The sequence below is a fragment of the Rhinatrema bivittatum genome, chromosome 4 (genome assembly GCF_901001135.1).
Source record: "Rhinatrema bivittatum chromosome 4, aRhiBiv1.1, whole genome shotgun sequence".
Lineage (NCBI taxonomy): Eukaryota > Metazoa > Chordata > Amphibia > Gymnophiona > Rhinatrematidae > Rhinatrema > Rhinatrema bivittatum.
In genome coordinates, this window is record NC_042618.1 from 482,547,246 (window position 1) to 482,562,885 (window position 15,640).

The following is a 15,640-nucleotide window of genomic DNA, read 5'->3' on the forward strand; positions in this document are numbered from 1 at the left end:
CAGTCAAAGAGCACATGAGATGATTGAAGGTGAAAGAACTCGAATAGAAAACGACCAACAGGAAAATGAGATTTGCTAATCATGTATTCAGAGAGTATTGGCAAATTAGCCAATTATTGCTGGAGGCCAGAGAGGACACGAGGGAGGAAAAGAACAGTTTAGGGTGATCAAATGAAAAGAGGGCAACATCTGGAAACATAGGTGAAACAAAGAGCTGAGCACAGAGAACTGATACACCCAAGTTGCCAACTGTTGTGTTGAAGACAGTGCTTGATGATGAGTCTTTGGTAATAGTAAGAATGATCATGACTACAGCATATAAGGATGGAAGTCAAAATGTTACCCCAAAACGTCGATCCTTAAAATTGCGGTCGTCTTATCTATAGGTCAATCCACATTAATGCCAGTATCATAATGCAAGATGCATGATTGAATTGTTCACATGCTCCTCCTCCCGATCCCTTAACTCACCCGGTGCTATGAGGACAATGATGGCACCTGCAGTTGCGCAGGCCTGTCCTCCCTCTTCCCAAGCCAGGATCTGATTGATGCACTTAGAGCACTAGGACCTTGCGGGGGAAGAGGGAGGACGTGTCTGAACGACTGCAGGTTCGTCGTCGTACTCATAGCAGCAGTGAGGGATCTGGAGGAGTTGTGGGGGAGAAGCTGTCCTACTGCTACCCTGGGAGACCGCGGGGGAGGAGGAAGGACATTTCTGAGCACATGCAAGTGCTGTCTAGATAGTGGGCGAGTTAAGGAATCGGGGGGGGGGGGGGGGGGGGGAGGATTCTGATGGGGGATGGAGGGAAGGAGTCTGGGGAGGCAGTCATTAAAATAATGACATCTTGCTCTCAGGAAAATGAGTGCTGATGAGAAAAAGAGCATCTTACATCACATCGCTGAAACTGAAGGTTATAGAACATGCAAAGGAGGCCAATAATTTTGTAGCTGTAAGAGAATTTGACAGTGAAAAAAAATGAAGAAAAGCTGCTAGAAATGCCAAAATCAAAGGAAACTTTGTTTCAAAATTGTGCCTTTTTGAAGGAATGGAAAAGGATTTGAATGACTGGGTAATGGAATGCAGACAGACTACATTGTGACTTGCTCAAGCATTAGGATTCATGCCCTTCAAATGGCAAAAGAAGAAAAATATTCAGCGAGCAAAGGTCTGAGAGAATTCACAGCATCGTCTGGTTGGTGTTCATGGTTCTTGAACCTATATGGATTGTGCCTTCATCAGCATACATAGATTTCACAGAAACTGCCTAAAGAGCTTGATGAAAAGTTTTGTTCGTTTCACAAATTCATTATTTGGCAGAGAATAAAGAATCATTTTGATATGAATAACATTGGTAATATGGATAAAACGCAGATGACATTTGATATGCCTGGCAGTCGCACTGTAGTTGGTGTTGGTGAGAAGGCCATACTTGTAAAAACAACTGGTCATGAAAACATCCATTTCACGGTGGTCCTGTCTTGCTTGGCACATGGCACAAAACTGCATCTGATATTTAAGAGGAAACCATGTCAAAGAACCAAAAAATCCCAGCAAGCGTAACTGTTCAGGTTCATCCTAAAGACCGGATGGATGAGGGCATGTATTTATGTGATTGAAAGCCTGTGTGTGTGTGTGTAAGCCTGAAAAGATAGACAGCATGTGTGTAAATGTGTAATTAAGAACCTATATAAGTGAGAGAAAAAACATGTGTATATGTGAGTGACTGAGAGCATGTGTGTATAGGTGTGTCATTGAGAGCCAGTGTGAGAGTGAGCGCTGGTATGTGACTGAGAGAGGAGAAAGTTCCAAGCAAACCACCCCACCTCCTGCTAATTCAGAACAATCTCAGGACACCTGGATATCAAACGTTCCCAGGTATGCAGAGCAAAAACATTTTTGTATCCTTATTTTTCATTACTGGGTCTTTGTGTCTGCTATTTTGAAATATTTTATTGGTATCTAGAAATTTTTTATATGAGTTTTTAATTGGATATTTCATTCATCAGCTGTTTTGAAATAATCTGTTCTTTTTGTTAATATGGTTTTACTGCTACTGATTTTATATTTCTTGATTTGTTTTATAAGGATGGGTGATGTTTCTTTTTTCCTTTGTTACACTGCATACAGAGTCTCTGGCTTGTTGCAGTTTCCAGGTCAGTTTTGTCTGCATGCTTCTAGTTATGCGTTTTGGTCTCTTTATTCTTTGTTAGGTGAGGGACAGCACATGTGATTCAGGTGAGGTTTTCTGCTGGCGTGTAGTTTCTGTGTAGGGCTTTATAGCAGCCTGGCTTGGTCCGTTTTCCTAATAGGAGGTGTATTGGTGTCTTAAGGCCTGGTGTAATATTTTCAGTGTTTCTTAGGTAAGGTGGTTACTGTTTAAGTGCTGGAAATTGGTGATGTTTTGGTGTGGGATGTTTACTATTTATGCAATTTCTGTTCAGACATAATATGTATCTTTTCCTTGTGTTATTTTAAGCAATAAAAATAATTACAGGACCTTTACTTTTTATTTCCGCTGTGAATTGTAATGAGCAGTGTGTCATACATGTGAGCGTGGCCTGTCAGGCGTGTTACGATGGGAAAAAGGTTGAGAACCACTGCTCTAAATGACCAACAAGTTTAATTATATTCATAAGCTGTTTATGAACAATGCAATATAGCAAAACATCCAAAATTCCCTTTTTGAAAGCAATGGTTTTAAAAAACCATTGCAGAAGTAGATTATCTGAATTAGATAAGAGCTACAACTATAAAGGAAACTAAAATAAGCTCCTAAATAAGACAATGCAGGCTCTTAATCATACATACACATGAGCTCTCTCACACACAAAGGATCTCAATCATACACACATACTCTTTCAAACAAACAGGTTTTCAATCACAAACTTACACATACAGGTTCTCAGTCGTACACTTACATTCATGCTCTCTCTCTCACAAGCAGGCTCTCAGTCACAGTCCTCCGAGCCGTGCTGCACATTCTTCAGACCGCGCCTCTCTTCTGTTCTTCGGGCTGATTCTGACCACACTAGCATGGTCTCTTCTTCCCGCGCACGCACCCAATGCTCACCACTTCCTCTTCTGGGTCGCGGGGGGGGGGGAGGGGCGAAGAAGAGACCATGCCGGTACCGCTGACTCCAGCTGTTCTGCCCGGGCTGACAGCATTTTAAGCTCGGGAGGAGGAGGACCGGGGAGCAGCTGGGTCAGCGGGGGACCGGGAAGTGTGGCGACACATCTGCGTGTTCTTGGCGAGACACTGGTTGAGAACCACTGATTCAGAGTATTCAGTTTAGCAATTCGTATTTAATGCTACATGTTTAACTGATCCAATTTATCCAAGGGCTGCAGTTTGCAGCTTCACATTAAATAATCTGTCATTACAAATAACGAGCTATCATGTGTGCCTCTTAAGAGGTGTAAATAAATGAGCCTATGCAGGTGCGTGTAACTCTTCCTTTCTTTTCTGTGAGCTCTTGGTTTTTTGTTTTTTAAATCTTAACTGAAACTCAAACTTTTATTTATACTCAGAATTTCAGAGTTTAAAATCTCATTGGATTCTTCTGTGATTTTTAAATAGTTGTATACATAAATTTTTATTAATGTTAATTTTAACAGTTGGAATAAATACAAATTTATTATGTCTCTATCTTGAGAAATCACTTTTCTTTCAAGGTACATCCAAGCAATGTACATATAAGACCAACGTTTTGTCTAGGAAGGCAGAGAGCTGTCCATTCACAATCTTCTCCGTTTTAGCCAAGATGGGCACGTTGGAAATGGGTCTCTATTTTTCTGGTCTGTCAGGGTCAAGATGACTTTTCTTTTAACACTGGCCGCCTTGCAGCAATCAGGAAGAGCTTTGCATCTGGCTCTATCATGTAATAATGTCAGCCAATGGTGGATAAAGCCCTAAATACGAAGTGAAGGTGAAACTCATCTGTTTAAGCAGATCTAGACTGCAGGGGTGATATTAAATGCTGCAAATGTACTTGTGGCAATATTGAATAATTCTGGGATAGAGGATAATGAAAGGGGAATGAATGGATGAATTTTACCTTTGATTCAAAGCTCAAGGCAAAATCCTCAAGATTTAATTTTACTAAATGAATGCATTCAAATTGCTTCCAGAAATATGGGAGGTGAGTTTATAGAGTAGTTTTAGATCTGATATCTGCTGTATTCAAGTGTTTTAAAATCCTCTCTTGGCTTGTTTCACTTCCAATAAGTAATGCTTTATGCTATTGTTAGGCAAAATGTAATCACTGGAAGATTTAGATTTTCTCTACTTTCTTTCTAGATGCTGCGTTTGCCACTTTCAAACTTTCAGGCCAGAATGTAATGATACCATGGAAAATTATTAGTTTAACTGTTTTATAATGAAGAGGCGCTACATGCTCATACACTTGTGCAAGTCTGATTCTAGACAAATTTCTTGTCATTTAGTGGAAGGTCTAGAAAATCAGATGGTAGAATCACCGGGGAAGCGAGCTCTTCAAGGTCGAGATCCTTAGATTTTATTTTAATGGAGATTCTCATTTTAAGGGGTTGAGCTGTAGCTGATTGACATTGCAAAGAGAAAATAATCAGAACATGATCCTTCCAGATTTGCTGGAAAAAACTGACAGTGCAGGTGGGAAGCACTTATCTGATGTAAAAATTAAATCATGTATGGCCCTCCTTGTGAGTAGGCTGGATCCATTGGGCAAGAGACAAATCAGTCATGGCTGCAAAAAGTTTGATTCATCTGATTTATTGCGCTCATCAGCATGCATGTTATAATTGCCAAGAAGCAGCAGCTGTGAACTGCTTAGTGAACATTCATTAATGAACATGATCAAGTCATGCAATTGAGTACTAGTTACTGGAGAAGGCTAGTAGATAAGGAGAGTGTTCATTTGGGGGTTCCTGAAAAGTTGTAAATAGACAGTCAGTTTTGAGGTTGGATGATACTGACTAGATCATTTTCATTAAACTTGAGTAAGAGAACCAGTAAGACTTTCAGGGATTTTTCTGGAGTTATGTTGGTTTTGCCTTAGATTAGAGACTAGTAAATATGGCTAACAGTGGTTGCATTCTCTACCAATATCATCATAGATATGCTCAAACGGCAGCTCTTCCATTAACCACTGTTATTGCCTTTGTGCCCTCTAATCCAAGTTGAGAATGTAATATGTCTACATACTGTATATGATAAATACTTACATAGAAACATAGAAACATAGAAATGACGGCAGAAGAAGACCGAATGGCCCATCCAGTCTGCCCAGCAAGCCTCACACATTTTTTCTCTCATTCTTATCTGTTACTCTTAGCTCCTTGTTCTATTCCCCTTCCACCCCCACCATTAATGTAGAGAGCAGTGATGGAGCTGCATGCAAGTGAAATATCTAGCTTGATTAGTTAGGGGTAGTAGGGGCAGTAACCGCCGCGATAAGCAAGCTACACCCATGCTTATTTGTTTTACCTAGACTATGTTGTACAGCTCTTGTTGGTTTTTTTTTTTTTCTTCTCCCCTGCTGTAGAAGCAGAGAGCCATGCTGGATATGCATTGAAAGTGAAGTATCAGGCACATTTGGTTGGGGTAGTAACCGCCGTAACAAGCCAGCTACTCCTCGCTTTGTGATTGCGAATCCTTTTTTTTTCTTCACCCCTGTCGTTGAAGCTATGCAGGATATGCATGAAGCATCAGGTTTTTTTTTTTTTTTTTTTTTTTTTTCCCCCTGCCCTTGAAGCAGAGAGCTATGCTGGAAATGCGTGATGTATCAGTCTTTCTCCCATGCCGATGCAGGAGAGAGCCATGCTGGATATGCATGGAAAGTGAAGTATCAGGCACATTTGGTTTGGGGTAGTAACTGCCGTAACAAGCCAGCTACTCCCCGCGTTTTGAGTGCGAACCCTTTTTCTTCTCCTTTGCCGTTGTAGCAGAGAGCTCTGCTGGATGTGTGAAGTATCAGTTATTCTTCTCCCCTGTCATTGAAGCAGAGAGCTATGCTGTATATGCATTGAAAGTGAAGTATCAGGCATATTTGGTTTGGGGTAGTAACCGCTGTAACAAGCCAGCTACTCCCCTCTTTATGAGTGCAAATCCTTTTTTCCATTACCTCTTGCTGTTGAAGCTTAGAGCGATGTAGGAGTCACAGTAAGCATGTGTATGTTTATTTAGTAAGGGTATTGTGTCAATAGCCATCATTCTGGCGAGTCACCCACTCTTCATTGGTGGCCTCTTGACTTTATGGATCCGCAGTGTTTATCCCACGCCCCTTTGAAGTCTTTCACAGTTCTGGTCTTCACCACTTCCTCCGGAAGGGCATTCCAGGCATCCACCACCCTCTCCGTGAAGAAATACTTCCTGACATTGGTTCTGAATCTTCCTCCCTGGAGCCTCAAATCGTGACCCCTGGTTCTGCTGATTATTTTCCTACGGAAGAGGTTTGTCGTTGTTTTTGGATCATTAAAACCTTTCAAGTATCTGAAAGTCTGTATCATATCACCTCTGCTCCTCCTCTCCTCCAGGGTGTACATATTTAGATTCTTCAATCTCTCCTCGTACGTCATCCTATGAAGATCCTCCACCTTCCTGGTCGCCCTTCTCTGTACCGCTTCCATCTTGTCTTTGTCTTTTTGTAGATACGGTCTCCAGAACTGAACACAGTACTCCAGGTGAGGCCTCACTAAGGACCTGTACAAGGGAATAATCACTTCCCTTTTCTTACTTGATATTCCTCTCTCTATGCAGCCCAGCATTCTTCTGGCTTTTGCTATCGCCTTGTCGCATTGTTTCGCTGTCTTCACATCATTAGACACTATCACCCCAAGGTCCCTCTCCTGCTCCGTGCTCATCAGCCTTTCCCCCCCCATCGAGTACAGTTCATTCGGATTTCCACTCCCCATATGCATGACTTTGCACTTCTTGGCATTGAATCTCAGCTGCCATATCTTCGACCACTCTTCCAGTTTCCTTAGATCCCGTCTCATTCTCTCCACTCCTTCCGGTGTGTCCACTCTGTTGCAGATCTTAGTGTCATCCGCAAAAAGACAAACCTTACCTTCTATCCCGTCTGCAATGTCGCTCACAAAGATATTGAACAGGACCGGTCCCAACACCGATCCTTGCGGCACACCACTTAAAACCGCTCTCTCTTCAGAGAAGGCTCCATTTACCATCACACATTGTTTTCTGTCCGTCAACCAATTTGCAATCCAGGTCACCACATCGGCACTCACTCCCAAGCTTCTCGTTTTATTCACCAGTCTCCTGTGCGGAACCGTATCAAAAGCTTTGCTGAAATCCAAGTAGATGACATCTAGTGCTCTTCCTTGATCCAATTCCTTGGTTACCCAGTCAAAAAAGTCAATCAAATTTGTCTGACAGGATCTTCCCCTGGTGAATCCATGCTGCCTCTGGTCCATCAATTCTCCAGACTGTAGATAGTTGACTATTCTCTCTTTCAGCAGTGACTCCATTACTTTTCCCACCACCGAAGTGAGGCTAACCGGTCTGTAGTTGCCTGCCTCTTCCCTGTTCCCACTCTTGTGAAGCGGGACCACCACCGCTCTTCTCCAATCACTCGGCACCACTCCCGTTTCTAGGGATCTATTGAACAGGTCACACAGCGGACCTGCCAGAACATCTCTGAGCTCCCTCAATATCCTTGGATGAATCCCATCAGGCCCATGGCTTTGTCCACTTTCAGGTTCTTTAGTTCTTCCCACACATTTTCTACTGTAAAGGATTTTCATCTATTCCCCTTCCCTCCAGTTTCTTGTTGTTTAGAGATGGTCCTTCTCCAGGGTCTTCTTTAGTGAACACAGAGCTGAAGTATTCGTTTAATATTTCTGCCATTTCTTCGTCTCTCTCTACACATTGATCATTACCACCTTTCAATTTCACTATACCACTTTGGACCTTTCTCTTTTCGCTGATGTATCTGAAAAATGTTTTGTCACCATTTTTTATCTCCTTGGCAATCCTCTCTTCCGCTTGACTCTTTGCCAACTTGATTAATTTCTTTGTCTCCCTCAGTTGATACAAATATTCTTCTTTGTGCTCCTCCCTTTGGGATCCTTTATATTTCTTGAATGCTGTTCTTTTAGCTTTAATTTTGTCAGCCACCTCCATTGAGAACCAGATAGGTTTCAGTTTTCTTTTGCTTTTCTTTACATTTCTAACATATAGAGCAGTTGCCTTGGTGATTGCTCCTTTTAGATTGGTCCACTGCTGATCCACATCTCTCTCGTTCTCCCATCCTTTAAGTTCTTCCTCCAGGTAGTTCCCCATTTCCTCAAAGTCTGTGTTTTTGAACTGTAAAACTCGGGTCTTTGTGGTTCTTACGTTTAAATGATTCTGCTGTTGAACTCTCAGGAGCTGAGTAAGTTGTATCTTAGAAGCTGAAGTCTCGGGCCAGGCACAGGAAATCCAGGTTTCAGTCCTAGACCTTTTCCCAGCTCTTTTGGTTGGGTGCTATGGAAGCTGTTTTATCTCTTGAAAGGGGGAGAGTTCAAACATTTGCACATTACACACCTTCCCTCCTCCCCCCACTATTCAATCACAGCAAATTTGTACCAAAATACTCTCGACCAATGTCCATTGCAGTGATGGCTCTTCTGTCGGACATAAAAAAGGACAAACACTGAAAGCTACAAACCCTTTTTTTTTTTTTTTTAATTGTGCACAAGTTCTAGTTGTTCGTTGTGCTGCTTGAGCCAAAAGTCCAGAAATGAGCTGTTGAAGTATCTTGATTGTGAACATAATTTAAAAAAGCAAAAATAAAACCTGACACTTCATTTTATTGATCTGTTCCTGGTTCTCTTACTCAATGAGAGAGAGCTCAGTCATCTTGGGTGGTCATGTGGTTGCTGGATATTTCTTCTATTTTTATTCGCCACTACCTGATGGGTCTGTGATCTCTGGCCAAGGAATAAGGGCCTTATTTGCCCTCTGGGCCCGTGTGGAAATCAGTTATAGATTCAACCCTTCCCAAAGTCCCACAAAAGGACTATGAGCTGTTTCTGCAGCACTTTCAGCATTGGCTTTCCTGAGGAGTTTGGAGGTAAGTCTAGGAATTTAACCTGGAACTACATATAGTGCATTGGGCAGTCGCTAAAATCTTATTCTCCATGGACAAGCTGGAAAGTCAGTCTCATATGTGGGTGATGTCACTATCTAAGTTTTGGATAGTGTCCTAGCTATACCTAGAAAAGCCTTCTAGGCTTTTCTGTACATGCATGGGTGGAACTGCATGCATGCCATGAGGCCCCTACTGTGGGAATGAATTTGACATGTCCTGTGGTGCACTTTCATTTTGTTTTCAGTCGTACGGTTCCTCTGAGGTCAAGCTTTCCTCAAATTTCTTTCAAGTCCTTGGCTTGAATTTCTAAGGTTTGATGGTTAAACTATAATTTTTTTAAAATTAGCATCTGCCAAGCTGAATGACCATCTTCTCCATTATAGCTAACAGGAAACCTTTGATGTTCACGTGGTATCCTGCTTTCAGCAGGAAAATGTCTAGCACGGGCTACCACAATGAAAGTATTTACCTTGGAGTTGACCATGATACTTTAAATTTTAATTTGTTCTAATATGTTTGCTATGGAGATTTAGGCTCCAGATTATCCTAGCTCCAGTTTTGGCATTTGTTTTGAAGCTGGCCGCCTCCTCTTTGTAGTCTAGTTCAAGATCAAATAAGTCATTGTCCAAACACTCTATGCTTATTCCCCTGCATAAAGAAGCAGGGTCAAGTGTGAAAGTGAGAGGTGTCAAAACTGGGCAAAGAAACTTGTGCATCAAAAGAGCATATGAGCAGAGGCAGTCGGAGGTATTGAGGATGTCTGCTGTCCTTAGAGAATCTGCTCGATATCTATGCTCCCTTTGATCTTAGCTGAGCACATCCTTTTTAATGCCAACAGCATCAGGGTTTTCTCATATCTCCGAATTTGCCTATTCCATCCCTTGTTGTATCAAGACCAACATCTCCTTTGGAAACTGAAGCATATTCTATTCCCCATGTCTGGCGCTGACCAATTAACTAGGGTAGCATATGAAAAGGAAAAATGGTTTAAGATCTTTTTGTAAGGCACCTAGTTAGGACTCCTTGATAGGTCATGGTCCTTTTTCTGTCCTTATTCAGATCCAGTCTAAAACTCCTTTTCAGGTTGTCTTTAACTTTTATCCCCCCATTCTCATTATCGGGCTTGTTTTTATACAGTTTCCCAAAGTCTAGTTTGTCCTATGTTTGTCTTCACTAGATTGTAAGCTCTACCCAGCATACTGACTTTTGTGTATTTGCACAGCATTGCCTAAATCTAGTAGTCCTATAGAAGTGAATTGTTGTCCCTTTGCCTTGGCACTGTGTGAACCTGATCTAGACACCCTTTATACGGAGGCTGTGGCTTTACTATGGAGACTGATTTCCCTCTAATTCACTCTAGGCCCTGGTAATTCTTTCCACAATTTTAAAATAGACATAGATGAATCTGTTGCAATACAAATCTACCAAATCTATTAGGAATGTAATGTTTACATAGGAAAAATATTACATTAGGGAATACCACACTTTGAGCAAACTTTCGGTGGGCATTCCCAAAACCCAATACATACAATTAGACTTATACTGTTTGTTTCTACAAATTCATGGTTCAGCAAAATATTTCAGATTGACCAGTCAGTTTCACTTCTGCATTTTACTTCAACATATGTCTTAGATCATGATCAGTTAACAGGTCAGCAATACATAGGTCCTAATTGCAATTACCTACAAGCACAGCACTTTTATTACGATAAGAAAGGATCACACAATTACAATATTCATCTTGTCCATGGAGCCAATAAATCTGGTATCATTAGGATATGTTATAACAATTTTAAAGAATAAAATCAAGTGCTTTACAACTGAATGTTTTCCTATTACAACTGTTTAAGTAATTCTCACCGTAGTCTTTCCTTACGCATTACCATTCCACCACTTTACACACACCTTCAAATGACTTACAGTAACCCCTCTGTTCAAACAAACAAAACTCTTCCTAAAAGGCGAGTTTCTTCAATTCTTTTCTTCAGGATTTGAAGAGAAAAAGCACAAGTGTTCTTCAAAAATATATCAAACAGTTTATATAAGTGGTGGTCAACTTCATCTGTGTTCTCATAGGTAAGCATTGAAATCCAGGAACCAAACTTTTAATAGGGTCTGTTCCAGCAGTGAGGTGGATTCAGATTAGGACAGCATCAGTACTGTATTAGTAATGATTTTAAACTTTGGCAATACAATATGAATCTGTCTCAGTTTTAGTGCTTTGTAATATGAAGTTAATCAAAACAGATTATTTACATAGGATAACTAATAATTTCAAATGGGTGCATATTAACTTTCTTAATTTAAATTACTTTTGGCCAGAATAAAACTTTTTGCTAATCAGTTTTTTTTTCCTATGGTTAGTCAATTTAGTTACTGTAGTCAGTTTAGCTAATGCAGATTAGATTCAAGTCTTTACTAATTCATAAGTAAATATTTGGGATGGCAACAATCAAATATCTGAAGCAATTATTCACAGTTCATTCCAATTAGTAACATTTTATCTAAAATGTTTCAATAGATCATAATTAAACCAAATTCAAAATTGTATTGATTTCCAAAAAATGTTTCACCATATAAAGTTTCAATTGAAATAAGATTCAGAAATGTTTTGCCATTAATAATGCAACATTCTTATCGGTCTTGAAAAAATAGGTACAAGACCATTTCTAATCTAATAAACTACAAAAGGCACTCTTTGTGGAGAAATACATGAGTTTGTATCTTTAAATGCATCCTTTATGTTCCCCTTTTTTGGCACTTCAGACTGGATTTGTGGATATTTCCCTGTCCCCAGAGGGCTCACAATCTAAGTTTGTACCTGAGTAAGTGACTTGCCCAAGGTCACAAGTAGCAGCAGTGGGATTTGAAATCTGGTTTTTCTGGTTCGTAGCCCATTGCTGTAACCACTAGACTACTCTTCCACTCCCAGAAATGAAATCTTTTCTCTTTCATTCTTGTTTCTTAAATCAAATTTTAGCATGGTTAATTGTTTAAAACTGAATCATAAGCACAGGGTGCATGATGTATTTGTTTTTTATTCTGTGACAAGGGGAGATTCTTGAGGGTGGGGCAACTTCCTCTTCAGACATCATCTTGACTCATATAAACTATTTTGTAATGATTGAAAAGAGACTTTTTTTTTTCTGGCTTATTCATAAAAGCATGATTTTCAAATTATATGAATGCACTGTCATCTAAAAGCAGGAAAATGAACAAAAATCTCCAAAACACTCCTAGAAAACATGGAATGTATTCTAAACCTTTAGAAAGTAGCAGTGTGGGGACAGTATCATACCCCTTTTCTTTCTTGTCTGAGAGAACGTGAAAATAACTTTCTCTTTGCAAGACCATGAATAGTTATAAAATGCTTTCAGAATAGTTTGTTAGGACTGAATATTTATTCATTAACAGATAATATAACTTCTTTGTCAGGCACAGGGAAGACAAATTAATCATGGGAAAAAAACAGAAACTGTAGAAACATCGCGATAGCTCTAAAATTACTTAATGTAGTTTATTTATTTATTTATTTAAGGTTTCTATATACCGGCATTCAAGATTAAATCCCATCGTGCTGGTTTACAATAAAACGATGGTGCATAAACAGAAAACACAAACAGGAACTGTGGTGCGGAGGAGAGTAGTTACAAAAAACAGGGATGCTTAAACTGGGAGCGGAAGGAAAAAGAAAAAGGTTAAATGCAATTTAAATATTTACAACGAACAGTTAAATGAGCTGGTTGTGTTATAAACCTTGAAATTGAGGGACGTTAGCTGGAGTCCGGGAAAGCTTGTTTAAAGAGCCAAGTCTTAAGTCTCTTCCTGAAGGTTAGGGGGCAGGGTTCCTGTCTTAGGTCGGGGGGGATGGAATTCCATAACGGGGGACCGGCGGTAGAGAAAGCCCGATCTCTCAAGGTGATATGTCTAGTGGCTTTAGTTGGAGGAACCTGGAGTGATCCTCTATATGCGTCTCTGGTAGGTCTAGAAGCATGGTGTAAGAGGAGAGGTATTTGCAGGTCAATAGAAGTATGTTGATGAATGATTTTGTAGATGACTGAGATGGATTTGTAGAGAATTCTGAAGTGCACAGGCAGCCAGTGAAGGCTTTTTAGAATAGGGGAGATGTGATCTCTTCTCCTGGTGTTTGTTAATATTCGAGCTGCCGCGTTTTGTACCATCTGAAGCGGTTTGGTATAGGAGGAAGGGAGACCACGTAGGATAGAATTGCAGTAGTCTAACTTTGAGAAAACTATTGCCTGGAGGATTGTTCTAAAGTCCTGCAAGTGAAAGAGAGGTCTTATCCTTTTCAAGACTTGGAGTTTGTAAAAACAGTCTTTGGTGGTTTTGTTGATAGAAGCTTTCAGATTCAACCGATTGTCAATTAAAACTCCTAGGTCTCTCAGTTGCGTGGATTGTGGGTTACGAGGGTGAGTGGAAGTGGAGTTACTGTTCTCAGGAGAGATGAGCAGGAGTTCGATTTTGGAAGAATTTAATACTAAGTTTAGACTATTGAGGAGGTGTTTGATTTGTTGGAGGCAGTTTTCCCAGTGATCTAGAGTTTTCGAGTAAGTGTCTTTGGGGATTACTATCTGAATATCATCCGCATATAGAAAATGTTTTAGATTGAGGCTCGAGAGGAGCTGGCATAGCGGTAAGAGATAGATGTTAAAGAGGGTAGGGGACAGAGAGGAACCCTGTGGGACTCCTACGGTTGAGTTGTATCGTGATGATTCTTTGTTTTGGATTTTAACCTTGTAGCCTCTGTTGCTGAGAGGTTTTGAACCAGTTGAGTGCGGCGCCAGTGATTCCTATAGTAGCCAGCTGATTTATGAGGATGGAGTGATTGACAGTGTCAAACGCTGCCGAGAGGTCCAGTAGCATCAGTAGAAATGATTGTCCTTTGTCGAGGCCCATGATGAGGTAGTCTGTCAAGGAAATAAGGAGTGATTCTGTGCTAAAGGCTTTGCGGAACCCATGTTGGGAGGGGAAAAGGAGATTGTTATCTTCTAAGTAGACTGAGAGTTGAGTGTTCACTAATTTTTCCATGACCTTTGCTATGAAGGGGAGGTTGGCGATTGGGCGGAAATTATTTGGGTCTTTAGGATCCAGGTTGGGTTTTTTTAGGGGTGGTTTGAGGGAAGCCACTTTAAGGTCATCTGGGTAGCGTCCTTGGGAGAGAGTGCAATTAATGATGTCCGCTAGGAATTTGGATATGGAGTCTGGAATTGTCAGGAGGAGTTTAGTAGGAATATGATCCGTAGGATGTGAGGAAGGTTTCATTCTCCTTAGTGCTACTTGTATCAGTGGAGGAGATGGGATCGAATGCATCAAGACGGGTGCTTTTGATGTAGAGATTAATGGAAGTCGAGTAAGAGGCAGTAATGGAGGGCAGATGCGTTAGAAGGCTGACTATTTTGTTTTGGAAAAATAGAGCTAGTTCTTCCGCTTTAGCTTGTGCTAGGTTGCTGGGAACTTCCAAGGGGTTGATTTGAGTAAGGCTAGATACGTAAGAAAAGAGTGCTTTGGCATCGAAGACCAAGTTATGGATCTTGGATGCGTAAAAGTCCCTTTTTGATTTTAGAGTAGCGGACTTGTATTGGTGAAGTGTAGATTTGTAGTCGGAGAGTGTGCTGGCGCATGGGGCTTTGCGCCATTTGCTCTCTTTCTGCCTTAAGCATTGTTTTAGCCTTCTAAGATCATTGGTGAACCAAGGTTGTCTTTTGGAAGCGTTTGAGTGTGCTCTTTTTGTTGATAGTGGGCAGAGCTTGTTGGCTATAGCTTCTGTAATTTTGTTCCAAGAGCAGAGAGCCGTGTTCAGGTCGGTGAGGTCTATAAGGGGAAGTTGTGAGGTCAGGAGGTTCTTCAGGTCATCTGAGGAGCAGGATTTTCTGTAACGGAATGTGGGTGAGGGAGCGTGGGGGGTGCTGGATTCTTTCAGTGAGAATGAAGTCGAAATAAGTGAGGAGCAATACGGGATTGATGGCTTCGTTGACAAAGATAAGGTCCAGAGTGTGTCCGGCTTTGTGTGTCGGTTTGTTCACTATCTGTTTGAATCCCATTGCCGAGAGGGCTGTGAGAAAGGCTTCACAGCTGGTAGTAAGAGTGGGATTGTCTACATGCAGGTTAAAATCACCTAGTATAATGGCTGGGGCATCCAAGTTGAGGAGAGTGGAGACTATTTCCACCAAAGGAGAGAAGAATCTGTTTCCAGGAGGCCCAGGGGGGCGTAGACAAGTAGAATTTGAAGTTGGTCTGAGGAGAAAAAGCCGATTTCTAGTTTGGAGTATGAGTTGGCTGGGTGTTGAGAGAATCTTAAGTTTTTTTTAGTTGCTAAAAGAATTCCCCCTCCCCTTTTTTTTCTGTCTGGGGAGTGAGAAGATGTCATATGTCAGTGTTGGTAGTTGGTTTATTATGACTATGTCTGAGTCTTTAAGCCATGTTTCAGTTATTGCGCATATATCGGGCTTAGCGTCTGAGAGATAGTCGGCGAGAATCAGAGATTTCTTGGTTAGAGATTGTGCGTTGAATAATGATAGCGAAAATAGGGTGAGGCCTAGAAGTTGGGTGA

At 41.0% G+C, this 15,640-nt stretch overlaps 1 protein-coding gene across 1 annotated transcript in view; it reads left to right on the top strand.

Annotated features, from left to right (window-relative positions):
• KDM7A (lysine demethylase 7A) overlaps positions 1 to 15,640 on the top strand; it is a 320,476-nt gene that overhangs the window by 78,231 nt on the left and 226,605 nt on the right.